Here is a 22030-nt window from a genome sequence, read left to right on the forward strand (position 1 = left end):
ATGGATAACACTGAGCTCTATTATTTACTGTATTTGAGCTCAGCTAAGGTGGCTATACTAGTATGTATCTCAGCAATGTGTTTCAATCCTGACATGAATTACTTATGAATTGCATGAATTTCTAAAGATAGGAATCTTTCCCATCTCTGTCATATATCCTATATTATGTGAACGGCATATTAACGTTGTTGCTGTGAGCATGTGCAATGTGCCAACCTAAGTACTGTTTGTCACTATCAAGACCAGGCATAGGAGCTGATTAGATTTATCATGATCAACGCCGTTGTCAATCCAGTTCTTTCAATTCCCTTTTTTATTCCTGATCAGTGGATAAAAGTATGTTTTTATGGTTTTCAGCACCAAACCAGCTGCCTTATTCAGTCAGAACACAATCTTCTCCAGACACTTGACTCAAACATGCTGAACACTGAACAACAACTTGAACAATGAATAACTTATGTAACTCCTGACTTGGGACTTGGGAGTCGTTCAGCCTGCTGCCTGGGATCTATGGCTTTCAGCAGCCTGCCTGTCATCATCTGAAATGGATGAAACAAGAGAATATTTGCACATAATACGTGTTATGTGCAGTTTTCCCGGTCAGAATTCTTCCCATTTTGCCAGTGCAAGATATTCAGCATTACTCATTACTCGTCAACAGAGCTAGAGTGCATAGTTTGGACAGTAGCAGCACTCGGGGGCGAGTCAGCGGTCAAAGCCACGGCTTAGTTTACACTTCTTGTTGGAAGATTGGCAGGCAGGTGCGTCAGCATGCTGCTTGTATTTGCATCCTTGAATGAAATCACAGCCTTGCACTGATTGAAAATGGACTCTTTTTCATTTTGTTTCAAGCTTCAGATCGCTTTTTCCTCTCCATGATTCCAATGGTTCAGAGGGTGTGTCGTCATGTTGTGCATTGAGAAACATAATATTTCTGTCTGTGTGTGCAGAGTAGAAAATGTCCTGCATTAAAGTATTGTTTAAGTTATGGAGTTAAAAAGAAACCACACTTGTGTAAATAGAAAATCACTGAGAGACGTTTAACTGATATAAGTGAGGTGACTGACTGTAGAAGTGTTTCATAATGAGGCCTCTGCTGATTAGCCTGACAGGACATGCTGCCTGTAGTTAACAGCAGAAGCAGATGACATTTGTCCCTGACATCAGTGTCGCTACGTGAGTCACATTAAAGGATAGCTCCCGCGCCTTTTCACTGATATCAACACCTGTTCCGAGGTGCTGAGGTGTCACAAGTAAGAAACCCGCGCTAAGCAGCGGTATTGATCTTGATCAGCGGTGTGATTTGTTCGGAGTCTCTTCCCACAGTATCTGTTGCTCTGTTTTCGTTTGTGTAGCTGGGGGTCTTGGAGTCAGCGTTTCTCCTTGTTGTTAATTAGGTGTATTTATTTCAGCGGCGGAGGAGGCGGTGGAGGCTGAGGGTGTTGTCAGTGAAATTGTTTATACCACATTGATCCTGCAGACTAATTCTTATTCCACACATCCCCCCGGCCCCCTCCCCACCCCGACTCACTGCATCACGACTTCGATCATTGATCTCCAGGGCGCTGTTCCACAACAGTCATGACCAGATAGCGCCGGGCACCACTGCTTGCTGCTTTTTATACTGTACGCAGGATGATGAATACGCATCGATTCAATAATAATTTGTCAGATGACTGGCGGTAGCATGCAGAGACGGATGAGACAGTGCGGAGGGGAGGGGATGACTGATTGCATGTAAGAATAGGAACATTGCATCAGTCTAGGGATGCTACTGAGAGATTTTTTTTTGTGGATTGGCGAGAATTAATCTACACACAGTTGATGAATTGTGCATTTTCACAACATCATTCATGACAACAACGTTATCTGTGGCTTCTGCAGAAACTGATGTAGCCTTTTTATTTGAGGGGCAGACTTTTCGACCGTTGGTCAGGCCCGCTGGGAAACGCTTCTCTGCTGCACAGCCTGCTTATTTCACTGAAATCCCAAATGTCTTAGCTTCTCTAAACGGCCTGACCCAGCGAACGCGTCGTATCTGGCTTAACGAAAAAAACGCTATTCAGCATGCCGATGGCACAGGACATCAGCGCATCTAGGCTCAACGCTGGGAGACTGTTCAGCGGTTCAGTGTTTGTGTCATTTCATCATTTTCATGTATTTTTATCTTAATGTATGCTGGAATCAGTATTTAACTATAGAACACAACAATCAAAATTCAAATACGAACGTCATTGAGGTGGAGCTGTGTCAGAGAAGTGGATTTTAGAGTCAGTGGTTGAAACCTCCTCTACGTCACGGCCGTCACGGCTGTAGTGCCCTTGAGCTAACCTCCAAAACTGCTCCCCGAGTGTCTTGTATGACAGCCCATTGCTCCAAGTGTGCTCACTATGGGTGGGGATGCACAGAACAAATTCCCATGTATTTGGTCGATAAAGTTTATCTACATTTAGAGTTATATAAATGTAAAAGTATAAATGTACTGGCTGTAGGAGTTACCAGCTGAATTTGGTTCATCGTGTTACCAGGAGTCACAGTTACGCTTATGCGCTCTTGTGGAGAGCTAGATGGGAACATCAGTACCATTCTCACATCTGTGGCTTAAGTGTGGAGCTGGAACCAGAAGGCTGTTGACTTAGCTTATGGCTCAAAGCAGGTGGAAGCTTCTAACTGGGCTACGCTCAAAGCTCAATAATACACCTACCAGGTCCTTGAGGCTCACTAATTAGTATCTGGTTCGCTTCCTTCTCACACAAACTCCAGTTAAAAATCCAGGCGATTTTAGAGCGAGCCACTTGTGGTAGTTGTTTCTTGGCAAACACTGACTGAGGTTTGCAGTCACAGTCGGGCTGGCCGGCAGCTGGCGGAGATGCTGCACAGGATTAGTGGGCACAAGGGCCGGCTGTGGCTCAGTAGGCTCAGTAGGTAGAGCGGGTTGTCCACGAAACAGAGGGTTAGCAGTTCGATCCCCAGAATGTGAGCAAGACACTGAACCCCCAGTTGTTCCCAATTCGTGGCACTGGTGTGTGAATGTGTGTGTGCTTGTGTGAGCGAATGTGTCTGTGACTGTAAAGCAACTGTTTATTCATTGGAAATCTTTATGGGAATTAGCAGATGATTGTTCTGACTTTGCCTAATGCCAAGCATTGTATTAGCCTCCTTTCTGTACAGTAGCTCCCTACTTAATAAACACGCAGTGGTATCAGTTGTCTCATATTTCTCTTGGCAAGTGAGCAGAAAGGTATATTTCCTAACTACTGTCAAAAGTCTATTGGCTGCAAGAAGAGGCTGAGTTCAGTGCTCTTTTTTTCCATTCCCACAGTCCTGCAAAGTGTCCTGTGATGAGGACTGGACAATAGTGTGAAAAGGTTTGACCTCTGCACGGAGGTTTGTCAATACTCTGACCCAGGATCACACCTCTTCAATCAGCTGTCTCACGCGTCTCTGCAGGGATTAGCTGATTTACCACAGAGAAAAATAGAGGACTGGCAAATGTGTCTGAATCATCAAGAAGCAACACCTTTCACAGGGGGATATTGACGTTTTTGGAATTGATGTCTGTGTTGGTTCAGAGGCTAATAAATTGCTTTGATCTGGTCAGATAAATGAAATGCCAGGGAAAAGGCATCTATTAGTGCTCTCCGTGAAATAATGCATTGACTGGAGGAATACTGAAGTGTTATGGGTTGGTTAGATGGATAATTTTTTTAAAAAATCAAAAGACAATGCATGTACATGAGAGTTGATGGATGAGCAGAGAAACAGCGTCTTTTGCAAACTGGTGAGAACAAAAAAAAAGTAGAAAAACAGCAGATCTGAGATCATCCCAGCGCCTTTTTCCAATATGAGAACGAGAGATCAGTCCAGCTTAGAGAGCACTGTGCTGGAAGGCGGCGTTTTGATTCGAGGAGTTGAACTGAGATTTAGACTGCCATGTGTGTGTTTTTTTTTTTTCAACTCTCCCTCCTTTCCAGAGAGAGGACATCGAGGGAACCACTGCTGCAATGCAGCAAAACAAATCACAACAATCTCTTAAGTGTTTGTGATTGTGAGACCTGGCCTCTCCCTTGTTTCTCTTTCCCATTTTCACTTATCTCCCTGTCCTCCCTGTTTGGTTGGCTCGCTGTGGTGAGACGTTCCAATAATTAAACTCTTGTATATGTATCATAGGAACGCACCTCTCCTTGCGTTTCATCTTTAAAACTAAAGCACGATTATTGATGTGTTGAACTGGACACAATTTCAATTCGCCGCACTCTTGACTTAACCGTCAGAGTCTGTGTTGTGCATCAAGGTTATGCTTTGTTCCCTTCAGGGTTTCTGTGTGATAAAGCGTGTTCACAACCTTTCAGGGGTGTCACACAATCACACTTCTGCAGAGCACTGAAATACTGTATAATGTGCATAGAAAATATAAAAACTGAATGTTTTCATGCACTGCTCAGATAACAAAAGCACAGAGAGGCTGCGTGGGGAGAAAATAAGGAATCTGCACATAAATCTAAAATGGCCATGACATATATGAAAACATGTCATATAAAGAAGCATAAAGCAAAGTAAAGACATACGTTTTTGGCAATCTTAGATAGAAACTTTATTTATCCCGAGGTAGATTTGGTCTGTTTAAATCTACTTCTAGATGAGGTTACTCAGTGGTGGCTAGCCTATGGCCTACTCATTAAAGTACTGCAATATTTATCTATTTGCATTATTCCAAACTGTCTGTCTGTGGTGTATTTATTTACTGCTGCTGTAATCTCTATAAACAGATATCTTGATATGGATGCAAAATGCAATTACAGAGCCTTTGGTTCCATGTGAAGCTGCAGAATGATGGCAAAGGGCCAGTTATTGCCCGATAGTTTGTTTTGCTGCCCACAGATTCTGTGACCTGCATTAAACAGCCGTCACATCCAGGTCTGCGGCACCTGGTCTTGATTATCTGTTTCTGGCATTTCGTGTTTTATTTTGTAAGTTACCAGCTCTCTATTATGTTAGATGTCTGTGCTTCCCCCTGTGTGGTTGTTGTCCCTGATTGTTAGCTCCACCCTGATGTTTCTCACCTGTGCCTCGTTGCTTCCTTTGTATTTAGTCTCTGTCTTTCCTTTCCTTCCCACTTTGCCAGTTCATCTCTGTACTCCACGTTTCTAGTCTTTTCCTAGCGTGCTTTGTTTTTATTCCTCGTTATGTTTCGTGCCTTGTCTTCACCTGATTTTGATGTAAAGACTTTTTCGGCCCACCACCTGAGTTCTGATCTGTACGTCTGAGTCCTCCTCTAACCGGTTCCTCGTTACAACAGCATGTGTTGGTTAATATAGGACTATTTACAGATCTCCACTCAGAAACCAACAAGGATTACAATGTTCAAGGCTGTTGTTGGTCGTTTTCTTTTTTTCCATCTTTGTCTCCTCCTAATCCCCTATAACATACATCTGTTTTATAATCTGCTGCCAACCTGCCACTCCAGGCTATGAGATAAACACACACTGTGACTAATAAGAGCCCACATTGTTTCTCAGGCTGCAAACATTTGGCCTTGCTGACTCCTAACAGCTTCCTCTTCCCAAACCAGGCTGACATTTGCAGCGCTTAGGAGAGCAGGAGAGCAGGAGAATGAGGCTGCATGTAAAAATCAGTTGCTCTTTCCTTGACCCCAGTCAGCTGAGGCTGCTGCGCCTACATGTGCCGCACAGTAGTGTAAATATTCAATATTTTTCTCCTGCTCAGGGCTTGCTGTGGAAATAGTCCACACGGCGATGAGAAACCTTCACAGCTGTGGTAGTAAAAGGGCATACCCAGCTCTGCAGAAAAAAAAGATCTTTTTGTAATCCCTCTTGTAATCCATGCCTATTACTATCCATGATAGGTTTTTGTTTCCTATCTTCAGCCTTTAAGGCAGTGCCTGCTACCATCAGTCAAATCTCTACTGCTAGTGTGTTGTGTTCTCCACAATCTCAACAGAACAACATCTGGTTCTATCGAGACTTTATCTTTTACCTAATGATACTGTTCATTTAAACAGTTATCGTTTATTCAGTGTAGTCCTAAGTAGTTAGGGTGTTGTTTAGTATTCTACCACTGATTAGCCTACGTCGTGTTGATTTAACTTTAATGGCTTGTGCTGATTGTAACTGGAAATGCAGCTATAATATTCATCTGCAGAAGGTTGATGGGCAGCCGTGGCCTACTGGTTAGCGCTTTGGGCTTGTGACCGGAGGGTTGCCGGTTCGAACCCCCGACCGGTAGAAAGCGGCTGAAGTGCCCTTGAGCAAGGCACCTAACCCCTCACTGCTCCCCGAGCGCCGCTGTAGCATGGCAGCTCACTGCTCCGGGTTAGTGTGTGCTTCACCTCACTGTGTGCTTTGTGTTCACTAATTCACGGATGGGATAAATGCAGAGACCAAATTCCTTGTATACACAGTATACTTGGCCGATAGACACTTAATCTTAAAAAAAAATCTTAATCTTGCTTACGCCCACTTAGAGAGCAATGGCAAACTACACTGTTTAGTTTTATAGGTCTGTATGCAGATAAACAAACTGCTTGCAATTACACTGGAAAGCAGTATTACCCTTTTGACGTGTCGACATATTCCATACAAACCAGCGTATTTTATTGACTGTGTCTGCGCGTAACCTGGAGGCCAGCCTGACTTCAAAATCCACAACATTTTTGGAAAGTTGGTCTGAAGTCACTCGGTTGAGAACTGATCATGCTCCGGCAAACATCTGTCAGGCCAATCAAAACGCTTGGACGGGCTTCGTATGGTGATGAACAGAAGAGTAGTAGCTACATAGCTGAATTTATTCTCGTTGGTCAAACTGACACTAGAGTTCCAAGGATAAGGGTAATCTCGCAAGTTTGGAGGCATGGTCTGCACAGTGCTGCCCAAGATTGGTGTGTTACCAGACTAATATGAAGTGTTTTGAATGTTCTACTGCACATCTCCTGATCGACACATGGGTTGTTAGCAAAAGTAGTAATATAAGGTGACGGTATTGAAGGATCCAAGGCTGTCTTTCTGCATTTTTGTTTTATGGTCCGCCTTTTTTCCCCTCTTTCTCTCTCTCCTCTGTTCCTTGCCACCTGCAGGGGTCTTTCATCTCCTAAACATCAGCATCAATTTTCCACTGCCATAAATCCCAGCTACCAACGTGTCAGACACATCAAGGCGCGTTATGGAATGGAAATTGCGTCGGCACGTTTTTAACAGGCCCAAAATGAGTTTCTCCCAAAAGCACAGGATCCTCTTTTGTGTCTGTAAGCATATGTTATGAATATAGCTATGACTAAGCGTTATCTCATTGTCAGCACACAGCAAATAGCATTTCTCAAAGTAATGCCATGGGGGTGGCTGTGGCTCTGTGGGTAGAGCGAGTTGTCCTCAAACCAGAGGGTTAGCAGTTTGATCCCCAGCATGTGCCACAGGCTGAAGTGTCCTTGAGCAAGACACTGAATCCCCAGTTGCTCCTCCCAAGTATTGTTATTATATAAAGCAGTTGAGGTTGCTGATGTTGAGTTGAGCAATAGAATGGAGCTCCTGTCAAATACAGAAACAACTGGAATTTATTTATGTCCTCCAGGTTGACAGGGGCCTCATCGCCATGGTAACAGGCCATGTGCCACACCACCTCCCGTCTCCACCTTCTCCCCCCTTTCTTTCCTGCTGGCCCCCCACGGCCATCATTCATCTAAAGCAGATGACGCTAGTTTCTTCTATGTGTCCCCACTGCCATCTGAGAGTTAGATGTTAAATATTCACAAGGTGACAGACCGGCTCAAACCTCCCACAACCACATCCAGGGGACACGTCGCTCCCTCTAATTAACAGTCCCTCAGTCTCGCCATTTGTCTCACTTTCAATCCATCTCTCACTTGCTATCTGTCGTGGTCTCACTCTCTTTCTCACCCTGTTTCAGCAAAAACAAACTAGGTGTCAACATAGAGAGCAGAAGGGCCCTGACTGAACTGCGTCTCTGCACTGGATGTTATTTCCCCAATGAGTACTTAAATGATCACAGTAACCACTAACAAAACTTAGGGCGGTGGCGTCTGTAATTTCAACAGGATGTGGTTTACTGAGACCATATCAGTTAATGTGGGCTCGGTGTATTCGCTGGTAAATTCAATCATTTTGGTATCTTGTCCCTGGTGAGCAGTGTGAACGAGGCAGGAGATATACAGCCTGTTGTGTGTTTAGCAATCACACAGTTCAATGTGTGGTCTGAGTTTCTAAGGGACCCTGAAGAAGATCAGGTAATGCTTACTATAAACATATACCGCTCCTAATCCATAGGCCAAACCCACTGACACCTCTGATGTTCATGTTTATGTCTATATAAGACCACCAGAGATGATGTCCTGTTTGTAGTAGTCCAACATTATATTGAGAGAGTTACTAACATTACAAACAATCTGTTAAATCAGAAGATGAATAAGATCATAATTGAGTGCAAAACATTAAGCTAGAGCTAACAGGCTAGAGGAAGTAGACTCATCTGTATTTAAATCTCATTGATCCACATGATGTTTCTGATTTGTTTAATAAAAGAAAAAATATTTCCAATTTGTGAGCTGGTAGGCGGGTTCTTTTAACCTTGACAGAGGCATGCTCTTGTTCCCTGCGTCCAGTCTTCATGCTAAGCTAGGCTAATAGCATGCAGTATTGATCTTCTCCTCTAACTCTCAGCGAGAAACTGAATAAGCATACATTCCAAAAAAACAGTGTAGTATTTATTTTAGTATTGTTTTAGTATTGTAAGGCCATGGCTCCGGTTTGTTACAGACTATAACTGAGGAGGAAGAAGAGGAAGAAAATAAAGCTGGTGACAGCACTGTTGTTTTCTTAGGTTTTAAAAAGCCCCTGAGCTTGTGATTCTGATGATGCAGAAACTGATCTTCTCTTGTAAAGTCAGTGAGATGCCCTGGAAAAAGGTTTTCCACCTCAAACTAGTGTTTGAGAGTAATTTACAGTTATCACAGGTATTTCAAAAATGCCCGAAAGGTTGTGTCATACTGGCATTACAGCTAAAGTGATATGGGCTTAAAACCCCCTGTACCTGCAATGTGCTGCCTGTCCTGTTAAATATGTAATGTTTAACTCAAGGTTAAACTGCTGACACATCATTATGGTGTTTGCAGGAACCACATTAGTATGACTATATAATAAAGTCCCTGTTCACACCCTGCCTTAACATGGCATTCGATCACAAGCGGACAGCTCTAAGTACAGGTGTGAAAGGATGTACTTAGAGCTGTCCACTTGTGATTGAATCACCCAAGAGATACATCAAAGCCAGGTATGAACTAGGCCCAAGTGTTTGTAAGTACAAACTCAAAATAAATTAAATCCTTGCACTGGCAGCTTTACTGACAGAGAGTTAAAGACTGTTACTTGCATCTAGTGTCGTCAGTGAGCAATCCTCAATCAAAAATGATCAGGGAATCTCTTGAGCTCCAAACACTAAAACACTTTTTGTTGGCAAAAAATACTGTTATCTGGTTCAGAATTGCTGCAAACAATAAGTGATCTCATAAAAATGTTTGCTGAAATATGGCAAGGCTCGATTGGCCTTCTGCTTCGGGCCGGAAAAACTGCCAGGAGCCGTTGTTGACTCAGAGGATATTCAGCGGCTGAAACAAATCAGCCCATTTGAAGCAAATGCACACAAATAGGGAGCAGCTTTATAAATCCTGTGCTACAAATTCAGCCGCGAGCAAGTCCGATTGATTCCGGATTGCATTTACCGAAGGATTCTTTTCAAGTCTATCAACAGATTGCCTGGACACACACACACACACACGTTGCCAGGAAGCTCTGGAAAAAGCTGCAGTGTTACTAACGTTGTGCTCGGTGAAAATCGCTCTAAAGAGAAGCATCAGCTGTCCGTTTAAAGTCAAAGATGTGTTGCTTTGCAGATGCACATCCTCGCAGGTGAGTGCCGAGGCCTTTTTCAGTTTCAGTAGCCTTCAGAGATGTCTGCCTGCTTCATGTGAGTCATAATGGCGGCTCAAACACCAGAAGAGACAGCTATAAGTAAGTAGGGGAGTCTTCTGGCCCATCTGCTCAACAACAGGCTTTTAAAATCTCAGAGGGCCCGCATGTTATTTAACAAACGCTCGGCTTAACCAAAGAGGAAGGGAGGAGGAGGAGAAGAATCAAGTGTCGTAGGAAGAGAAGAGGAAGAGTGTGGAACGTTTGTAGTCTCCGTCAGTGGTGGCTCACAGGCAGGCAGCTTAGAGCTCCTGTCAAGCTTGCTCCAAGATGCAATGAAACTTTAATGAAGTTATGCTGCTGTGGCACGGTAATGCTCAGTCTCAGGGGCCTTGGAGATAGGCACTGGCTGGAGCATGCCCGGAGGTGCGTATTTCAACTGTCACTCAGCAGACATGCAGAAACAGCAGAGAACTGAGCCCGGTCACACAGAGTGTAAAGAGTGTTTCCCCACAACTGCCCGCACTCTTCACGTTTTATCCGAGGTTTTCTTTGCTGCAGGGGTCAAAGATGAGGATAAGTGTCATGTTAGATTTGTCTCCCACCTTGATTAAACCGATGAGCTTGTCCGCTGCTAGATGAATAATTTAGCGATGGAAGGGAGAGGAAGGGCAGCTTACTGCTAGCCTCTGTCTTCTGTAAGACGGACAGAGAGAGAGGAAGAGGGCTAGAGAGGTGCAGTCAGAAATTTTCAAATTGATTGTTTTGGATCAATAAAGATGGAGCACATCGGGAAAAGGTCAACTGTGGAGGTTCGGAGATACAAACGTTTGTAGGACACGTGTTCGGTGAAATTTCGACGGAAGTTTCAGTCGCCGTTGTTGAAAGTGAAGCAGGAAGTGGAAACAAAAATTTACCTGACTGACATTTTTACAGAGCGAGCCAGACTGACAAGCGCACGAGTATAAATGGCTCGCACCAGCGTAGGCTACGTGCGTAGGTTATGGCGTCTATGTCCCGCTGTACCCTAAAAGAGCCTTAAACCAAACACCTGTTGAATCAGAAAACAATGTCAGTGATTTCTGGTCATTTGAAATGACCATCAGTGGCATAAAATGCTCTTTTGAGGACATGCTGAAATGTATATATGGACCTTAGGCTTACAGTGACGTCTTTGAACATTCTTCTTTATATTTATTCATAAGTCATAGACTGAAATCATTCAAACTTTTGACTGACGTACCTCAATCACACCCACACCAAGAAAGGTTTGAGGAGTGATTGTTGTGTCTAAAGAGCCTTTCTCATTTTTTTTCTTCTCTCAATCATTTGGCTGCTTTTGTGTTTGCTTTTCTTCCCCTCCCTGTGATTTGTCCATTCTCCTTCTCCTGTGGAGATATTCTTGTCGTGTACTCAGAGGTCACTTCTTGATCCATTTGTTAGGGTTGACTAACCATTGATCTGCCACCACCCCGTCCTACTTCCCATCTCGTCTTCGCTTTCTTCCATCAGTCCCTTTGGGTCTGCGGAAGATTGTCAGTCAGTTCACAGCCTGAAGAACCACAATCGCCTTGAATCTTGTGGGTTTGGTCTTCGGCCATAAGTCAGGGGAAGTGAGCTTCTCTATTTAACAGAAAGTCTCAGGGGTACGCTTGTTGGAGAGGAAAGGTGCTGGTGGTTACATCCATTTCTTTGGATTCTTTTTTCGTTATTCTCTAGAGATGTAGCTTTAGAGATATGTCTGTTTTTCATGTAAATTTGTGTAAGCTGTGTTGCACTAGTTTATTTCAGCTATGTCTGTACAGAGAAGATAACAAAGCAAATTATTCTTGCCAGTTTGAAGAAGACAACTTCAAACTGAAAAGACATTTCCATGCACTGATTAATTATCCTGCCAATTAAGCCTATGTAATGCATTAAGTTTCTCTAAGTTTCTATACAAACAATCAGCTTTTGGCCAATATCCACTTCTGTCAAAGGTTTTAAACAAGACAGATCCTGGAAAAGACCCACAGAGCAATGCATGAAATGGTACTTGCTTTATAAGCTTGTTTGTTGTCTCCATTAATGCAGCCCAAGCGCCAGCTTGGAGTCAGTGCCTTGTCTCAAATAAGTTCTTGAACAGACAGTGATCTGGCTGTTGGCCAGGAAAACTGCTAGAATTTCATCCAATTCAGTTCAGTTCAATTGACTTAAATTGGCTTTCCTTTGTACACACTGTAGATTCATTACATAACCCCGAGCTTAACACTGAGACGACGACAGTGGCTGCTTGAGGACGTCCGGCTGGAAGACAGAAAAAGACAGACATGGGACAGGAGAGAAGGAATGATAGGAGAGGAGCAGACACAAGCAGCTACTGATAATTCATACATGCAGCCTACGTATATATACATGATACAAACCAGAGTACATTATACTAGGTGATAAAAGAATGGATAGAGCCAGTTATCAATGCATTCATTGAAGAGTCTGAATGCAAATGAGACAAATAATCACGCATCTTTCCTGCAGCCACAACATTAAAACCACTGACAGGAGAAGTAAATAACACTGACCATCTTGTGACAATCCAATGAAAAATTTGGACCTGGCATTCATGTGGATGTTACTTAGACATGTACCACCCACCTAGACCAGACCAGGCACCCCCACCCCATAGCAATGACACTCCTTGATGGCAACAGCCATCCCCATCAGGATGCAGCCTGACACAGACACACACACAAAAACACTTTAGGAACAACAAAAAACAAAACAAAACATGAAAAACAGTACAAGGTGTTGACCTGGCCTCCAAATTCACTAGATCCCAAACTGATCAAGTATCTGTGGGATGATCCACAGAGGCCCCTCCCCTCAACCCATAGGACCCAAAGACCCCCACTAACAACATTCTGTTGCCAGACACCACAGGACACCCTCAGAAGACCCATGTCCATTCTCTGATGAGTCACAACTGTTTTGGAGGCACAAGGGAGACCTACACAATATTAGGAAGGTGGTCATAATGTTATGCCTGATCGTGTATGTTTTTAGGTCTTTGACTTTAGAATATGACACGGTGCTTCATAGTGCTGCGTGCCGTTACAGTGTATTGCAAACTGGGGTTAATAATAAAAGCCGTCAGTGTTTAGAGGTGAGCTCGCAAAATGACCAAAATGCATCCCTCTTATTAACCTGCCTTCCCACCTCTCCTTCTCCCTAGTAGCAGAGATAAATCCTGCAGGGATAGAGGGGTTATTTGGTCGAATATGTCCTGTTCCGCTTTATGATCTTTTATCTGACTGAGGTTTGTGCAGTTTTAATCTACTGTGTGACTCTGACCATCTGAAATATCTGTAGCGAATTGTGCTGCGTGCTGATCAAGCCGGAGTGCTGTCCATGGTGCTGAAGAAACAAACAGCTTGTGAATGTGCATTTTTCTCAGTCTTGTGCTTCTGTTTCATCTTAGTCCTGCAACATTCTCCGGGCTGCACACTATAAATACTCCATTCTGTACTATAGTCTAACCTATACACCCTATAGAGTAGTGTCACCGCTGTTATCAAAGTGACAAGCAGCAACATGCAGTTACGGAAGAACAAGAAGATTATAGAGACACACTGCTGCCTGGAGTAGCCTGTAATATGACATTAATGCTTCTATGATTCACTAGCGTCTGCGCTGTTCTATATCCAGTAGAAAATAATAGGCCTACACAAAATGTGTATTTAGCCTAATAGCAGTTCTATCACTTTGAATTTATGACGACACTTATTATATCAACAATTAGCCTGTGCCTACGTGAAATTTCAGGAGGTCACGATCTGAGCTAACTATCTGTGGCCCTGGCTCTATCAACCTGCCCTGTGTTTATTGCTTTACAGTTCCATCTATTCCATATAGTCATACATTATACCTGCTAACTCACCTGTAAATCAATTCCTTTAATCACTGATGCAGTTTTATGCCGCTATGCTCTTCTTTATTCTCACAACAGTAGCTTTATGAGCGCAGTGTAGACCCAGTGAGCACTTCCACAATGAATATTTTGAATTCTGACTTCTCTGTCAGTCTCTTCTGTATCAACTATATCTTGTGCTGTTGTTTATATGCTGCACGTTTGCTTTATCCGGATGCATGAATTAGTATAGTTCCTCCTGCTGCTCTCATCCTCTCCTCTCCTCCACTCTCCCTCTTCTTTTCGGGTTTCTGCCCAGCTGGCCTCAAGCAGATGGGTCTCCCTATATGATTTTTCCTTGCCGCCATCGCCTTAGTATTTGAGCTGAGGGTTTTAGTTAAAGCATCTTGAGTCTATTTGGATTGTTACTGATGCTATATGAATAAAACTGAGTTGAACTGAACTGAATAGTGTATTGTGAGACATGAGAAAATTCTGCCTGAATACAGCACTGCATCCGACCGCATGTTGTAGTTACTCTTTACTTTAATACGTAATTTCAAAAGATAACTGCAATAGCTGGCTCAGTACAATTGTGGAATGAGTCATGTTACAGTTAGGGTTAAGGTGACCTGCAGCAATGTTCTTAATGGTGTACCCTGTTAAAAAAAAAAATAGACAACCTCATTAAAAGTCTATTTCCAGGTGCTATGAACAGGAGCGGTGATCTTCGTCATGTTTTGAGTTAAAGTCAGATCCAACCATTTAATTCCAAACTCTACAAAATGTTATGTGTATTTTCAGCCGTGCAGCTGGATAGGAGACAGTTTCACACATTTAGTTAAAGCCTAATTGCGGTGTAATGGCAGGAAGACAGAGCCCAGATGAGTAAATCATGCCCGAAAACACAACAGCAACGTTTTACAAGGTGGTGGAGCTGTTGCCATGGATCCCTCACCCCATCTGGGAAAAGCGGCCATTCATCTTGGACGGCTGACAGTTAATTTATTCCTGCGGCTGTTAGGGAACCACAGTAGAGGCACAAACAATTTACAAATTTGCAGCGCGCTCGTGTTTGTGATCTGTGTGGGCTTTTGTGCGTAAAGGCTGTTATCTGTGCTTTTTGAGGCAGTGTACACTGAGGAGTGATAGTAAAGATGGATCGAGGCTAATTACACTCTAGTCATGAATAGGTCTCAGTGTGTGCACAGTTTTGTTGCTCAGTGCAAAAATAACAGTTTGCTAAATCTGGTATGATGGACACAGGTATTTTTAATGACAAAAACGATTCTGAAGCAAATAAATTCATTTCATTTAATCTTACCAAGCAAGTGAAGGGCAATTGCATACCATTTGTCTTTGTCTTTGTTTGACTCTTGTAAAGACGCAGACAGTAGTAACATTAATGCAGATTTACCAGTGGGCTTCCGTATGACATTGAGAACATTAGCATTTCATTTCCTAATTTTGCAGTGTTACTCTTGTTGATAAGCACCCGTTCATTTAAAGATTATTGGACACTCAGTCTTGATCAGGGGTGTCAAACACATGTCCCGCAGGCCAAAACCGGCATGAATTTGCAAAGTGCAAAATGCGAAAATTGCATAGAAGTCAGAAGGTATTTGGGATGGTTCATTAAGTATATGGAATGTCCTATGTTCAACATGGTTCCTGAACGCACCATTTTCTTGTGGTGTTAATGGTATGGACAGGTGTCTGTTTGATTAGCCTACTAATGATGTTCAAGGTAACCTACCTGGGTTCCAGGTGGGTAGGACCGAGAAGAGAAAGAAAGTCACCGCTGAAACTTAGTTGAATAAGCTATATTTATTTAGTTAGTGTGATTTAGTTACGTTCCTGCCTGCACGACTTAGTGTATTTGTTTGCTGGAGAGACTGGACGCTCAGTGGGAGCCTTTTTTCTGTGGGGAGTTCTGTTTAATTGATGCTAAACCACACTGTGGACTGTTGCTAGCTAGCTCCCTGTGCTAGCAGTATGAGAGACCAAGCTGCTGAGAACCTACTGTATGCTTACGAACGTGGACGGAACCTGAGGACGTGTTTCTTCACCACAGTGACGGGACACTGCTGAAGGAGGGAGGGGTTTGCCAAATTATATCTAACAGCACTCTACGTCCCAGGAACTGTGAGTACTGTTAAGACACCGTGAAGTGGATTCAAATGAGCTCCAACGTGCTCGCCAATGGTTTGGTACTGTACACTAATTAACTAAGAATCTATTCAAAATACATTTTTGGTTTTGATATTAAATACAAAGATGGGGACCACCTGTTCATAGGGAACTATGGGGCTACCGTGGTTTTGTTAATGTATGGGAGGCTGAACTCTCATAGCTTATAGCTGGATACTAAGCTAACCAGGTCTCTCTGCACCCTAGAAAGAGTCATACATTCTAACTGCTGCTATACACACATCCCAAATTTAATACTTTAGTAGACCCATCATCCGTTCACCTCCCATGCAAAGAGTAATAGTTTTGAGGCAGTTTACCCACCCTCCTGTAAAATAAAAGAACAGAGCGCTACAAAAGTAACTGCTATTCCTAATTTATCCACTGTTGTAGTAAGAGTATTATTTTGTAAAAGGATACCTCATTAATTATAAATATGTTCATGATATACTTGTTCTTTTTTGCTCTGAAACAAAGGGAAACATTTGGAGTTGTCGTTATTTACAGGTTATTACACTATAATGTTACTGGTCGGGCCCGCTTGAGATCAGGCTGGGCTGTATGTGACCCCTGAACTAAAATGAGTTTGACACCCTTGGTCTAGAATTATCTAATGGGCGTCAAGAACAACATCCTTACTGCTGGCTTTCATGAGCTGGCATGAGTGGAAAAACTTTGTTGAAGATTTCTAATATGGACAACAAGAGAACTGTATTCCGCCTCTCTGCTTCACTTTTCTCTTTTTGATCGTCCTCATAACTCTAACTGATAATGTTTAAGTGATAAATGTTGCACTTGAGACATACTTTCCAGCATCACATGCATAGCAGGGTGTTTTTCTGATGACGCACACACTGTCGGACAAATATCTATCCCGCCCGCGTCACTTTGATATTTTGATGACTCACAGTAAACTGGACAACAACCTAAGTGGGCGGATGGAGACAGTGATTTAGCCCGTGTAAATAATGGCACTTGTACCTCTCTCCAGGTGTAATGTTTGTTCTCCTTGACGGCATGTTTTTCTCGCTTTTGATCTCGAGAGGCAAAAAAGTAAGACGGCACAATCCACTCGACCTCCCGAACTGCAATCAGTCAGTTAAGCTCCTGTGAGTCCGTGTTTTATTGTTTCGTCCTCCAGCTGCATTACTTTTGCATTGCTCATTAAACTAATTACTGTCTTCCCCTCTGCTGGTGATGTTACAATTAATTACAGTAAATGACACCATGCTATGTTTATACACGCACGGCCTACAGTGAAAAATGTTAAGTATAAGCATTGTTTTTAGGGCTGTTGTACGAGACGCTGTGTTTCTGGTGTTTTACCCCCCTCGTGCCTCTTGTCCTAGTTTTGTCTGTGCGTGTGACTGTTTGCCAAACTGTCAAACATCCTCAGCAACTCCTCTCACCCACTCTGTGAGACTGTTAGTGACCTTAGGTAGCTCCTTCAGTCTTCCAGAGGTCCTTTGTCCCTTCAGCAGTCAGCCTCTTTGACATCAGCATTTGTTAACACTGCTGCTGCTGAGTTTTCCGCCACAACTATAGGACACAGACATCCTTGGGACTATAAATCTGTCTATATCTCAGGAAAAGTACGCATCGTGTCATTTCTGTGCAATACGCCTATTGGACTTGTCACTATTAGGGAAATTCATAACAGCTATGAGAGAATGACAAAAATATAAATTTTCACCCTGGCTACCTGCAAGGAAACACATGCAGTCATCATTGCTTTGCACAAAGAGGGCAACGATATTTCTCACTACTAGTAAGATTGTACATAAATCAACCATTTATCGGATCATCGAGAACTTATAAGAGAGAGGTTCAGTTGTTGTGTAGAAGGCTTCAGGGCACCCAAGAAAGTCCAGCAAGCACCAGGACCGCCTCTAGAGTTGATTCAACTGCGGGATCGGGGAACCACCAGCGCAGAGCTTGCTCAGTAACGGCAGCAGGCAGGTTTGAGTGCATCTGTAGTGAGGCAAAGACTTTTGAAGGGTGGCCTGGTGCCAAGAACTGCAGCAAAGAAGCAACTTCTCTTCAGGAATAACATCAGGGACAGACTGATATGCTGCACAACTTACTGGGATTAGACTGCTGAGGACGCAACTAAAGTCATTTTCTCTGATGAATCCTCTTTCTGATTGTTTGGGGCATCTGGAAAAAAAGCTTGAAAAATAGCCGCTACCGTCAGTTCTGTGTCACGCCAACAGTAGGGCATCCTGAGACCATTCATGTGTGGAGTTGCTTTTCAGCAGGGGAAGTGGGCTTACTCACAGTTTTGCCAAGAACACAGCCATGAATAAAGAATGGTCCCATAACATCCCCCGAGAGAAACTTCTACCAACCATCCAAGAACAGCTTGGTGTCGAACAATGCCTTTTCCATCATGATGGAGCACCTTGCCATGAGGCAAATGTGACAACTAAGTGGCTCAGGGAGGAAAACATCAATGTTTCGGCTCCATGGCCAGGAAACTCCCCAGACCTTCATCCCATTGAGAACATTTGGTCAATCCTCAAGAGGCGGGTGGAAAAACAAAACCCCGCAAATTCTCCAAATATTGATTCTGCAGGAATAGGCTGCCATCAGTCAGGATGTGGCAGAGGTCTTGAAAAAGAAGCCTTTGACACTTATGAAATGCTTGTAATTATACTTCAGTATACCGACAAAAATATCTAAAAACACAGAAGCAGCAAACTTTGTGAAAAACAATACTTGTGGCATTCTAAAAAAATGTTTACTTACTTAACTAAACATTTGGTTGGCTTCTAACTGTAGAAGTAAATCTATCTCTTATCTAATTTTATCACATTACATTTCAGGTACTCTCACTGTCCATTTTACTTTCAAAAGGGTTTAGAAAATCTGGATAACTGTTGGCTTGTTTCCAATGTCTACAGTGTCTGCCCAGGGGGAGTTGTTGCCAGATTTCAGTACTGTGAATACGTTAACGGGGGCCCAAATCTAATGAACTTAAATTTCCCTCTAACTTTTACAGTACAAGATTTCTCCAGATCAAATAATCAGAGAAGCCTTGGGAACGGTGTCGTAATTTAATAATTTCATATACAGTAAGCCCAGGAGCAAACCACATTTGAGTCTCCTGACAGACAAACAAATAAGACAGAAGTGAAGGTGTGTGGGTTTCATTATTTTATCAATAACCTAACACACTGAGTCAAATGCACACATGCGCACTCACACGCATTTGATATGAATGTATAGCAGAGACAGGACGGCCCCAAAACAAATGATGAGTCAGCCAGCACTCCCACTGCAAGTGAAGATTTATAACAGCTGAGTGGGTAAACTTCTTTCCTGCCTGCTGGTTTCCTTTCAAAGCGCAAAATCCCTCTGGTCCTTGTTCACAGCTTCTGGTGGCAGGTGCATTTCCCTCCCGCCAGTATTTCATCAGATCTTGCAGTGAATCATTGGGTTTTGTGTGTGGCAGTTTGCTAGACTGCTTGTCTTAGCCTCCCCCGTCAGTTGCATGAGAAAACATGGAGGAAATTTGCAGAACTCTTGCATTTCTCATAGCTACATGATAATAGTTCTACTCAACAGAGATTTTAACTTTAGAAGATCAGCTTAATACCTGTCTTAAGTATTTCTTTCCTGACACTTGCACAGTGAGCAAATCATAGCTGATATTTCTGGGACTATCACTAATCTGGTTAGAAATGTGAGCACAGATTGCAAACCACTCTGATCCTGTATTACTCATGTAAATTAAGGCTCAGAAACCTTTGGGACCACTAAACTAAAAGCGCACTAATGGTAATCAATGGCAAAGGAGGAATTCCTGGCAAAAATCAATTAATCATTCAGACCCTCCAGCAAGGCCCCCTGTGCCATTTCCATCAGTGGCTAATGCATGCATGCTACACGACAAACTTCATTAAGAACGGACTCGTCTGCCGCGCGCCTATATTTCCTTTTAGTTACATGCCTGCATCCTCGCCTAATGAGCTTTTCATGATCAATAACGATGTTGTTGGAAATAGCGGCTATGCTAGTGAAAGTCAAGTGTTGGAAAAGCTCACTGCACCAATTATTTTCAGCTTCTGAAAGAGATAAAAAAAAAAGTTTGGATTTTCCTGATATATTTTAGGCTTTTCATGTGACAGTTTACATGCTGTTTATTATCACCGTGTCATATTTATTAACAAGTACTGCCAAATGTTCCTCTTAATCACCGTAATATATGTAACTGTTGTGCTGATGAGCCATTTAACTGCACTAATTAGTGAATTAATTGTCTATACTTGAATGTCAGTGTTCTGGGTAATCCACAACCCGAACTGACATCGTTTTTTTGTGAGTGAAGAGCTCTGGTTAGCATCGTAGAGTATTGTGTATGCGTGTTTAAAAACAAAAACAAAAAAAATGGTCTGATTGCAAACACATTCAGCACATTCAGAACAGTAGCTGGTCTACCCACAGGGTACATGTAATGGTCAGATGGAAACATTGCTGCTCAAATCTTATGTTATCTATGGACGTTTTTTTCCTGCTCAGCTCCCCTTGCCAAGACAAGACAACCCCCCACTGTCAGTTTTAATAGAATAAATACAACCTTCTTTGTGTGTGTGAGTAATAGTTACTTCCCTTTCTCTCAGTTGTTTCAAAGCTTAAAGTGGTATTGGACTGTGCCACTCAAAAACATTCCACTAGAGATTAATGAAAACCTGTGGAGCACCTCAAGGAACAATACTTGTTCCCTTCTTGTTGTTTTGTTTCCTCTGTTCATATGTTTTGCCAGCCTGGAAGCTAGCCTAACTACCCCCACCCAAAGAAATCTTGTTGCAAAAAGGAACCGATTATGCTCCGGCAATGATCTGCCGGGGCACTTAAATCATTCGGGAGGGCTATTTGTGGAGATGGACAGAAGATTAACAGCAATGTAGTCATATACGTCATCTGAACAACGTGGGGTTGAATTTATGCAGTTGTGTATTGATTTGACATTCTGTTGTCTGTTTTTGTTGCATTTTGCTCTCAGCCAGTGTAAATTACATGGCACTAGTTTTGTACCTTTCAGGAAAAGTGTTGTTAAAAAGAAACATTTGGATTTGTTGCATTAATGTTATTCTTTATATATTGTTTAAATTATAAACACTGAAACTTAGAATGTCCATTTCCATTGTGTCAGCACTCAACGATATTCTGTGATATACTCTATGGCTGACCTTTGACCTTTCTACAACAGTGTGGAAGCTAAAACACGCACTTTGTATTTACAGACATTTCTCAGTCCTGTGTAGTCTCGTTGGCTCTGTGAAGCCTCTCCATTCTTTTTACCACAGCTATATGACTACACTAGGTAACAGTGTTGATTTCACTATTTCAGTCTTTTCTCATGTCCATTACTCAGTGGGTAATGAATAGGTTTAGGATAAACCTTTACATGGATGCAGCAGTCATTTATATTCTGAGCTGCATATTACCAGATAAATGTCAACTGGGGCCTTTTCCTCACAACGGAAGTCACGTTGGAGTCCAATAACATTTCAGTATGAAAACGATTTGTTGCCCATTTTCACAATGAAAGGCTCATTTTAATTTTGGACCCCTGACAGCAACATACACAAGTGAAATAATACATAAGTAGACTTAGATGGGCAGTAGATGAAATCTAAATCTCAAGGAACATTTTCTGAAATTATTAAGGGAGTATTACAGCCAGATACTGTTAACTACCAGAGACTTACCTGTAGTTGGAGGAATCCATTTCATCCTGTCCTCTTTCTCCAGTGAGACCCATCAATGTCCAGAGACTTCAGTTTTAGATATGCCATGACTTGGATGACCAAGAACAATTTTCACAGAGACTGAATGGGGTGCAAATTAACCTTGGGTTCTCAGTCAGATCAACCATTCTGAAAGGGTTTTCATCTCATGGCACAAACATGAGGAATATGAACAAGGTTTGCATTATCAGTAGTGGTGGTAAATATCTTCCAAATAGTGTAAATGGTAAAACTTTGCCTTAAAGCGATAACTAATAATTTGATATTCT

Source organism: Chelon labrosus (genome assembly GCF_963514085.1).
Source record: "Chelon labrosus genome assembly, chromosome: 14".
Classification (NCBI taxonomy): Eukaryota; Metazoa; Chordata; class Actinopteri; order Mugiliformes; family Mugilidae; genus Chelon; species Chelon labrosus.